Raw genomic sequence first — 11,371 nt, 5'->3', positions numbered from 1 at the left:
TTAAAGGCAAAATTTCTGGAAGTGGTGAGTCCTTTCTAGATCATTTCACTCTATCCCCTGCAGGTTTTGCTAGTTACCTTGCCTCCAGGCTCTCAAAGGGACTGCAGCTATCAAACGCTAACTCTTGCATATAACTTAATCTTCACCTTGAAGCATCAGAAGAGTTCTATCTATCTCATTGCTTCAGAGGAAGTACATGCCTCTCCATGTTCTAGGTCTATTTCCTTGTTGCTCTCTGTGTAATGCTTTCATAATCATCCCTCCTGTCTTCAGTAACTTCAGTTTCTGTCTTTCCATAGGCTTCTTCCCTTCTGCTTTTCTCATTAACAATAAAACACAAAGTCAGGAGTGCTGGAGTGGCTCAGTCTGTTTGGTGTTGGACTTTTGATTTCAGCTCAGGTTATGATCCCAGGGTCTTGGGGTCAAGCCCCATGTAGGGCTCTGCACTGAGCATGGAACCTGCTTAAGATTCTCTCTCTCTCTCTCTCTCTCTCTCTCTCTCTCTCTCTTTCTACAGGGCACCTGGATGGCTCAGTTGGCTAAGTGTCCAACTTCGGCTCGGGTCATGGTCTCATGGTTCATGGGTTTGAGTCCCACATCAGGCTCTGTGGTGACAGCTCAGAGCCTGGAGGCTGCTTCACATTCTGTGTCTCCCTCTCTCTCTCTGCCCCTCCCCAGCTCACACTCTGCTTCTCTCTCTCAAAGGGAAAAAAAAAAAGATTCTCTCCCTCTGCCCCTCTCCCCAACTTGTGCTCTCTCTCTAAAAAAAAAAAAAAAAAAAAAAGTCAAACTCTTATACACTTACTGTTACCCTTTTATCTCTATACTTATTTATTTAAAAATTAATAAGGGCTTATTTAATTGCCACCTTGGTGACAGACACATCTATTAGCACCTTCCTAGCTCTGGCTTTCCTTTCTTGGTTCAGTGTCTGAGGTACCTGATCTAAAACTATTTCATCTGAACTCCTTTATAGCACTGTACAATTTAGCTTCATTTCATCACATTGATGATGCTCTCCCCTGTTAGTTCCTATGTATCCTCTAAATAAATTGACCCTTTTTTATTCCTCAGCATTTATTCTTATCTTCATAGAATTTGTCACTACCAAATACCCTTCTGCCTTTTTGTTGGAATACTGTGATTTATTTATTTTTTTTAGTTTTGCTCTTTCTCTATTTTGATTCTCTTTATATGAATATCTCCTCTCTGTTATTTCATCCCCTTGAACCTAAATGTGAACATTCCTCAAGACTCCACCTTGGACTCTTGCTTGTCTTGTTATACTGTTATCACTGTTTAACCACTCTTTCTGTGACGCCCAAATATGTATCTTCAGATATGATCTCTGACCTCAGCTCCAGGTACAGACTTCCAGTTGTCTGTCTCAGTCACTCCATTTCTGTTTGTGCTATTAATTGTATCATCTGAAAACTCCTGCATCTTAGCAGGTCCTGGGCACAGTGAGGTCATACGAACAGATAATAACTTAAGTTTTAATGGCTCTGATGCCCACGTGCATAACCCGGGACAGTAGTGTCCCTCTAGGGTCTCCCAGTTGTGTCTGGGTTTGCCTGCATATCCTGCATGTGCATATCTGTCCTGTCTTACTCTTTTTTTTTTTTTTTTGCCTGGTTCCCTGACACATGTTCAGTGTCTACCGAGAACTGAAAGGAAGCTGCCGCTGTTAGAGATGCCCTTAGTGAGAACCACTTCCTTGCCAGATGATGCCCTGAGAACCCATCTCTTCCTTACTCAATTCTCTTACTTGATTTGAGTTCTCTCTATAGCTTTTATTGCTACCAGACATGGTTTCCTTTAGGTGCTTTGTTTTTGTTTTTGTTTTAAGCAGGCTCCATGCTGTCAGTGCAGAGCCCAATTAGGGGCTCAGTCCCACAACAGTGAGATCATGACCTGAGCCAAAATCAAGAGTCAGACACTCAACTGACTGAGCCACCCAGGAACACCTCTTTAGGTTTTGTTTTTTGTTGTTTTTTTTTGTGTGTGTAACTTTTATTAGAAAAGACTGTCTTGTTCACTATTCTATACTCAGTGCCAGCAATAGTACCTGATCCTGGAGAGGCTGAGTAAACACTTGTTAAATGAAAAATGAATGAATTAATGAAGAGTTAGGATGCCAACCTAGAATGCCAAGGTGGTGCCATTTTCCCTACTGTTTTAATTGGTTTGAATACACTTTGAATTGGATTCAGACTGAGAATAATGTCTGTTTCAAAACTCTGTATCACATATACTACCTGGGCATCAAAACAGTGCTTCTGTGGTCCATGCTCTCCACATGGCAGCCAAGGGCCAATCTTGCAAGTAGACTTTCCCAAATACGGCAGTCTCAGGTCTACTATGTGAGCATAAGAAATGAAAGCCAATAAATAAAACCTCAATAAAATTTTTAAGTTTAATTAACATACACTGTTATATTAACTTCAGGTATACAGTATAATAAGTCAACAGGTCTATATGTTTATTAATCAATGCTCATCAAAATAGGCATACTCTTAATCCCCTTTATGTATTTCACCCATTCCTCCCACCTATCTCCCTTATGGTAACCACCAGTCTGTTCTCTTTGCTTAAGAATGTGGTTTTATGTTGGTTTCTTTTTTTGTTTGTTTGTTTTGTTTCTTAAATTCCACATATGAGTGAAACCATATGGTATTTGCCTTTCTCTGACTGGCTTTTTTGCTTAGCATTATACCCTCTAGATCCATCCATGTTATTGCAAATGGCAAGATTTCATTTTTTTTTAGTTTTTTAATGTTTATTTAATTTTGAGAGAGAGAGAGAACACAAGTGGGGGAGGAGCAGAGAGAGAGGGAGACCCAGAATCCAAAGCAGCCTCTAGGCTCTGTTCAAGCCCTCAGCATGGAGCCTGATGTGGGGCTCGAACTCACAAACTGCTAGATCATGACCTAAGCTGAAGTCAGATGCCCAACTGACACCGAGAGCCACCCAGGCACCCCTTCATTCTTTTTATGGCTGGGTAATATTCCCTTACATGTGAATAATATCCATTTCTCCATTTCTCAATCTAATCATGGTCATTTATGTTGCTTCCATATCTTGCCCTATTGTAAATAATGCTGTGATAAACAGAGGTGCATATAGCTTTTTGATATTGCTTTTTTGTTTTCTTTGGGTACATCTCGGTAGTGGAGTTACTGAGTCATATGGTATTTATATATTTAATTTTTTGAGGAACCTCTGTACAGTTTCCCACAGTGGCTGCACCAGTTTGCATTCCCACCAACAGTGCATGAGGGTTCCTTCTCCTCCACATCCTCACCAATACTTGTTGTTTCTTGTGCTTCTGATTTTAATCATTCTGATGGGTGTGAGGTGATGATACTCATGGTGTTTTCAATTTGCATTTCCTTGAGAATCGGTTATATTGAGCATCTTTTCATGTATCTGTTTGCCATCTGTATGTTTTCCTTGGAAAAATGTCTATTCGCATCCTCTGCCCATTTTAATTGGATTATTTGGGGAGTTTTTTGGTGTTGAGTTATGTTAAGTTCTTTGTGTGTTTTGGATATTAATCCCTTATTAGCTATATCATTGCAAGTGTCTTCTCCCATTCAGTAGGTTGAAACTTCAATAAAAATATTCAATTGCAAATGTTATACTGAATGTATGTCCAAATCAAAAGGGCTGATGTGCTTATTCACTCCTGGATGCATGATGTCTAGTCTTTTAGCAGGTTTTTATCCTTCAGTAGTGTAGTGGGTTTCCTAAGAATTCTTTGTGCCCCCCAGTATAGTCCTGGTAGTCACTGGCCACATTAGGCACATGTCGTATTGTGGATTAATGCTGATATTTCCAATGGTCTCTTTTCCCTTCGCAAGTCGCCTGCTGCCATCTCAAGGTAAAGTCCTCAGCCTGCTCATCCTCTCTCCTGTGAAAATGGAGGTAAGGTTGTAAGTTGTAATCAGAACACAGAAGGATTGGGAATAAGGGAAGGGAAGTCTGATGCAAATAAATTCGGATGGCTCCTGAATGTGACTGTATATAGATGCCACCAGCTGCGATTCGATGTCAGAAGGCTTCCCAGGATGTTCTTCAGCGCAGGTGCTAGCCTGACTCTGCTTGACAAAACCAAGTTTACCCCTCACGGGCATTTTATTCACCTCTATTCAGAAACCCCGCCTGGCATGCTGGGAACAGCTTCTTTGGCAGTTTTGTTGGGAGTTGAATGGCTTACATCTTTGCTTTTCATCTTTTGTCATTGAATGACTTGTAGTCAGAATATCCACTCTCCTTAGTTAAAATCTTGCTCATACCCACAGGGAAGTGGTCTGGTCTTATGCTGTCAGCGTAGTCATTTGATATCAGAACATCTACTGTGGTCTGAATCATTCATCCTTAAATACAATCACATTTGATGTTGCACCAGGGCAGAAGAACATATTCTTGGGTAGAAGATGAGGTTAGCAGGACTTTCCTGTGGCCTTTTGTGTCTCTGCTCATGATCCCCTTGGTCAAGAATCTATACATATGACCCCCCCCCAAAACAAACAGTACTATACAGATACAGGGAGGAAAGGAGCCATACAAGAAATATGTCAAGGTTATAGGGTCCAAATAGTTGCAAATCTGCTCACCTTCCAGACAAACTCTTTTATTATTACTTTAATTTTTTTCCCAAACAAAGGATAATTCAAGTCTACACTTCTTGCAAAGAGTGGTGCTTAGAGTTCTGGGATTGCATGACGTCTTGTTTTTTAAACTGTGACACAGCCCTCCCCACTGGAAAGAAAAAAAAATTAGATGTTTCTCTACTCTGCATGAGTAAGTAAAGGATTATCTTTAATTTTTTATTAAAATTAATAAGATTCATTTTAATTAAAATTTTAATTAAAACTAAAATTAAAAATTTTAATTGTCTTTAATTACCATTTTCACATAACTATGTTTAGGCTTTGTATTCTTGATTTGCAAATCATGAATGAGAAATATGGCTCAAGGTACGCTAGGGGACACTACAAATGTATTGTTTCAAGTTTCAATTTGTCTACAAAAATGATGCCACATAGGCAAGTTTTGTCATGTTACAATAAAACTTTTTATAATATAGGGGCACCTGGGTGGCTCAGTCGGTTAAGCGTCCGACTTCGGCTCAGGTCATGATCTCATGGTACATGAGTTCGAGCCCCACGTCGGACTCTGTGCTGACAGCTCAGAGCCTGGAGCCTGCTTCCGATTCTGTGTCTCCCTCGCTTTCTGCCCCTCCCTGGCTCATGCTCTGTCTCTCTCTGTCTCAAAAATAAAAATTAAAACATTAAAAAATTTTTTTTTAAATCTTAAAAAAATGTATATAATACACACACACACACACACACACACACACACACACACACACACTTCCTGGAGGCTTCCAGTTATTTGTAGCAAAGTCCTATTACAAAATTTGGATTTTTAGCTTAGCTTTACAGACTTGATACTCTAGAAGTTACTGCTGAGGAGAAGCAAGCTTTTGCAAAGCAATACCAGTTATATTGTCCAGAGTAATACCAATCAAGAGGTAAGAAAGTACCGTCAGAAAACATAATTTTGAGCAGGCTTTGTAAGTAAAGAGGACACACCTTGCTGACTTTTTACGTTGCATTGATTTAATGTCAGGATGTAAAACAAGGAATATTTTAGATCTAAAATTCGGATATTCAAGTCTTACTTCCCTCGTCGACCCTACCGAAGCTTTGCCAATACATTGAGTAAACGTTTGCAAAAACTCTTTGAAGAACCTCTAGCAAATTCAGAGAGATGAAATGTAATGCTTGTAAAGAGATGACTTCGTCGGGAGCAGAGACAAGGGCAGAATGAACTCATTTTGGAACATGTGCAGACGGGGTTGACTCGCTGGCTCATCTGTAAGTCTTTCATAAAAAAACTTGTCAGTATTTCACTGCCAGGTTGAAAGCTTAATGCATTGGGTTTTTTTAATAATGGCTTTTTAATTAGGACCCTAAAGAAAATGTGGCAGTCGGAGTTCATGGAAGCATTTAATTAATTTTTGTGGGGAGTGTCTGACACCAAGTGAAAATGGATGAACATTATTATTGCCATATCACTGTTTTAAAGAATGGCTCCCAATTATGTTATCAGGTTGAGAATAAATATAAAAAAGGCTCCTAGCTGCTTATATTATTTTAACTCTTGCTTATGAGCCACAACTGTGAGATATATGACAAAGAACTTGCCTAAAGAAACTTACTAAACAAAACGTTAAAGGAAAATGGTTTTAGAAAGCCAGACTATGGATCCTTCTCAAAAGGAGCAGTTAGCCATTGGCTTGAGGTTTAATTGTAAAGGCCAGTAATGTAGGCCGGGCAGGGAAGCTGGAATTCTGTGATTTCGGTTCACGGAGAGTAAGCTTACTGTCAAAGTTTCCTGGAAATTGAAATACCATATGGTTTCCCAAGTTTTAAAATATGTATATATTGGCCTCAAAATCGACTCTCAGGAAGGAATTTTTTCAGTTTGGCTATAGCAGAAGTATTTTAAATAAGACTTTCAGGGGAATAGCATCATGCCCTAACCACAGCTCCGAAGTATGCCAGGCTTAATTTCCTCTTGAGATCATGGAAAATAATGAGTGGAAATACTTATAAAATGGAAACTGGTATTGAATAATTTGTTTATTTTTCAAAGGGAGGAACAATAATTTACCAAGTTAGTGATCACAAAGTAACTTGATTTAGTCACAATGACATATTAGAAAATGTAATTATTTGCTTTCTTTCCTTCCTCACTTACTATTTCCTGATTAGAAAAGTATTTTGTTCTCATTTGTGGTTGAGTTAAGAAAATACATAAAGGAACAAAGAAGAAAATTAAAGTCATTCACAATCTTTTATCCAAAGAAATAAACATCTTGATATATTTTCTTAAAGTATTTTGTTTAACGAATTTACTCGAGGGACTGATGTTTTACATTTTAGCAACTACTCATTCCATTGTATGGTGAAGCTCTGGGCTCTAGCAAAAAAGAATTGCCTCTATTTTAAATTTAATTTATGATCCATCTTGCCCCCAGGTCACTGTTTCTTATTCCTTAAAGATTTTAAGTTTCAGCTTACTGTCCTTTTCCCTAGTGTCAGTCCTGACACTATTCTTGTTGATTAAATATTCATATGTTTTATCCGTTCAAACCTCCTTGCTTCCACTGATCTTGTCTTGCACTCTCTCTCCGCCCCTTGTCCTGTGTTACCCTCCAGATCTTGTCAGTTTCAAGGACCATACCTCTGACCACCACTGTCTCTCTTTTCCGCTCACACCCTCTATTTCCCCCATCCACATAATCCTTTAAGCCTGTCAGCATCTTCAGACCAATGAGCTTCCTAATAATTCATTGTCCCTTTTGTCCCTATGTGCTCTCCTTTCCCCTCAATTGTATGTCCTTAAGTTTCATGGTCCTTCATTTTCATCACCTCTTGACATGCGTCCTTAACTCTTTTGTCCTTCTGTTGTTTAATTATACTCAGTGAAACCACAGTTCTAGTTAAATCAAACCCTCTGGCAACCCATAGGGTTGCAGCATGAGAAAAATACATAACTGGACCGACAGATCTAACCTTCAATTCATGGTCGCTCATTCATGTTGGCCTTTAATGTGATCAAGATAAGCTTAACTGTTTCCCTCAGCCTGACAAACTTTTGACAGGTTAGAAAAGTAACATAACTATCTGTAACATTTTGATCACTACCTTCTCCTTGAAACAGTTTCTTTACTTGTCTTAGAGGATACCATACTCTCTGTTTCTCTTCTTACCTCTCAGGCCATTGTTTTCTTTCTGCTTTATCTATTTTTTCTTATCTCCCTGTCTCCCTGGTCTCTTAATGTTGGAGTGTCCCAGCATACAGTCCTTTTTTTTTTTTCTCCTTTAGTTTTCTTCACAATTCACTCCTTGGGGAGTTTCATAAAGCCTTAAGACTTTTAATATCCATCTAGAAGTTAATTGATCCAACGTGTATTTCTACAATCTACCTCCCTTCCCAACTTAGAAATATGTCCAATTGACTTCACAAATATCTCCTGCTAGTTGTCTCATGGGCATCTCAAACTTGACACTAAAAAGTCTCTCCTCCTCTAGCACCACCCACAAAACTCTATTCTTCCATCATGGGCAACTTCCTCTTCCATTTGCATTGGCTAAAACTTTTGGAGGCATCCTTTTCACTTAAATTATCATAACCCATGTTCTATCTGTCATCAAAATCTGTCACTCTGCCTTAAAATATGTTCCAAATCTGACCATGTCTCCCAACTTCTATAACTAATGCATTGTCCCAAGGTACTACTGTTGTTTTTCTCATTTTCCCCTTTGCCTTCCTTTGGTCTGTTTCTAATAGAGCCCCCAGAGTAATATTGTTTAAAAAGTAAAATTAGATGGTATAATATCATGGCCATCAAGTCCAACAAGGGCTTCCCACATCATGAGACTAATATCCTTACAAATCACAGAGAGGCTCCACACGATTGTTCTTTGACCTATCATCTCAGTTCACTCTTCACCACCTCTGCCAGCCTCCTTGCTATTCCTCAGTCATTTCAGTCAGATTCCCAAACCAACGTTTTGATACTTCTCCTTCCCTCTATCTGAAACACTCATTTCCTGGACATTCACTTGAATTTCTCCTTCACTTCCATCACATCTTTACTCACATGGCCCCATCTGAGTGAAACCAGACCTACCCACTCCATCACAAACTGCACGTGTTCAACTTTATATTCCTCCTGTTGCTTTATTTTTCTTCAGAGCACTCATTACCTTCTAACATACATGTTTATTTTTTTTAATCTTATTTATTGTGTTCTTACCTACTAAAGAATAGGATTTTTGAGGATGGGGATTTGTTTTGTTCTATTTTAAGTTGTAATGCCAGTAGCTATAACAGGTACTGTTTCAATAGATAATCATTCCATGTTTGTTGATGGAATGATAGAAAGAGACTACCAAGGTTGCAGCAGAATGTAATCTGATCTGGTTCTTTTTTTTAACGTTTATTTATTTTTGAGAGACAGAGAGAGAGAGTGCAAGGGCAGAGACAGAGGGAGACACAGAATCTGAAGCAGGCTCCAGGCTCTGAGCTGTCAGCACAGAGCCTGACCCACGAACTGTGAGGTCATGACCTGAGCCAAAGTCACATGCTTAGCCAACTGAGCCACCCAGGTGCCCCAATCTGACCTGGTTCTTAATCAAAGTTTAATTCTCTTAAAGGAGTTTCTGATACAGTATAATGAGAAAGGAAATAAATGGGAAAATCAAAAACCTCTGTGGAAAAAGAGTTCAAACTGAACCATTCTTGGAATTCAAACTGGGGAGTTTGCTAGGAAAGATATTTGACCCAGAACTAGGCAAAAATCATAGCACTAAAAATCTATCATGTGGGAATCAAGTTATGCAGAATGATTTAATGTAATATATCCCCTTGTATCCATTCCCAGGAAAATGTAGCCAAGGAAATATATTTTCATGTGGGTGGGAAAGAATTGCAGTCTCAAATGAAAAATGTGATTATTTTAATATATTTTTTTTCTATTTCATTGCTTCTAATAGATGGCATATATCTGAGTCACTTACAGGGTGCTTTGCACAGAACACTTGATCATGGTGTAGAGCTCGGCATGCAGTCAGGATCTTAGGAGCTGCATGGATATTTTAGGGATGCAATAGGGGGAAAGTTGGACTCTGTATATAGTTTAAATTAATACAAAAAGTCCATGGGGAGCCTGGGTGGCTCAGTCAGTTGAGCATCTAACACTTGATTTCAGCTCAGGTCATGATCTCACAGTCGTAGGATTGAGCTCAGCATTGGGTTCCACACTGAGCATGGAGCCTGCCTGAGATTCTCTCTCTCTTTCTCTCTCTCTCTCTCTCTTTCTCTGTCTCTCTCTGTCTCTCTGCACCTCCCCCTCTCAAAGTAAATAAATAAATAAATAAATAAATAAATAAATAAATAAATATTAGAAATAAAAGTCTACCTGCTTGGTGAATTACTAGGAAATCAGAACCTTGGAACAAAATACATATACATACATTAGAAAATACATATATCTTGCACGTCCAAAAGGAGATTTCAGGAAGTGTTTATCCCATAAAAGGTTGATGTTCAGACTAGAAATTCCAAGAAAAGGTTAGCTTGAAGAAAAAGTTTCTATATTTTAATGACACATGGAAAATGTATTTTGATGATTAACATATCATGAGACATCTAAAGAATCTGCACTATCTGCAGGAACTCTCTGGTCACTTACAACTGAAGTAAGATATAGACAAACTGGAAGGAGGAACACGTAATCAAAGCCGAGAAGAATAGCATCATATAAAAGCAATAATTGTCTGAAAGAAGAAAGCCAAGATTAAGCTAAGTTTTCAAAAAATTATATAAGGATAATTTAATGGGTTTTACAGACCTGCTCAGAACAAAGCAAACAATATATATTTGATCATGTGCTTACCAAAAAAAAAAAAAAAAATTGAATATGCAGCAATAACACGGAGAAAGAAAAATTAATCAATTCTGATTTTACCTCTGTGTCATTAAAGACGGTGGAGTTTTAAAGATGCAAAATATAACACAGCCATAGTTAAACTGATCTGAAGTCTAAGATAAGTGACACAAGGTATAATTTTTGTATCGGGAAAGAGTTATAACTGAAATGAATTGGGGAGAAATGTTTGCCTAAGTTCAAACTTTTTACTCTGGGTAGACTTAGAAGAAAAAACCCCTGTGAATCCGCACCATTGCAGATTCCCTTCCTCATGTCTACGTCCCAAGGCTTCCAATCTAACATAAATAACAGAGAAATCTAAAATGTGTTGATATCTACAGTCATCCTGTCAACATGTCTAATATCATTTCTTTCTCAGAAACTATATTTTCCATTACGGTATTTAACTCCCCAAATCATTCCAGCAGTTGTTACAAAACCATATTTATCTTCCTCATTGACTTCATTTTGTTTTCTCCTTTACTGAGATTTCCCTTCTCAATCCCTTCTTAGGTATGAACCTGAAGTCTCAGGGCCCGGGTAAAGCAGCAGTCCACAGTGACACTTGGTGGCGGCCACAAGTTATGGTGGTGAGGACAGTGGCTATGGATACCGGGACCCTTCCAGAATTGGCACTCATTGCTCCCACTGTATAAATTAGAGGACTCGAGTATTTTCCTGGGAAAGATTTAGGAAATGGGGGCTGGAGCATGTGAAAGATACTTTCAGTCTCTCTTGGAATATGAGCCCTGGAACCTGGATTTATTAGAGTCATTGGACAACCGAGATGTGGATTAGTATGCTCCCCAAACTAAAAAGCAATTAATAGTGATAAATCTGTGGTGGTGGAATATTTGCCAT

This window comes from Acinonyx jubatus, chromosome A1, assembly GCF_027475565.1.
Source record: "Acinonyx jubatus isolate Ajub_Pintada_27869175 chromosome A1, VMU_Ajub_asm_v1.0, whole genome shotgun sequence".
Taxonomy (NCBI): Eukaryota; Metazoa; Chordata; class Mammalia; order Carnivora; family Felidae; genus Acinonyx; species Acinonyx jubatus.
The sequence above is the reverse complement of the archived record's forward strand: the minus strand, read 5'-3'. Positions refer to the sequence as shown.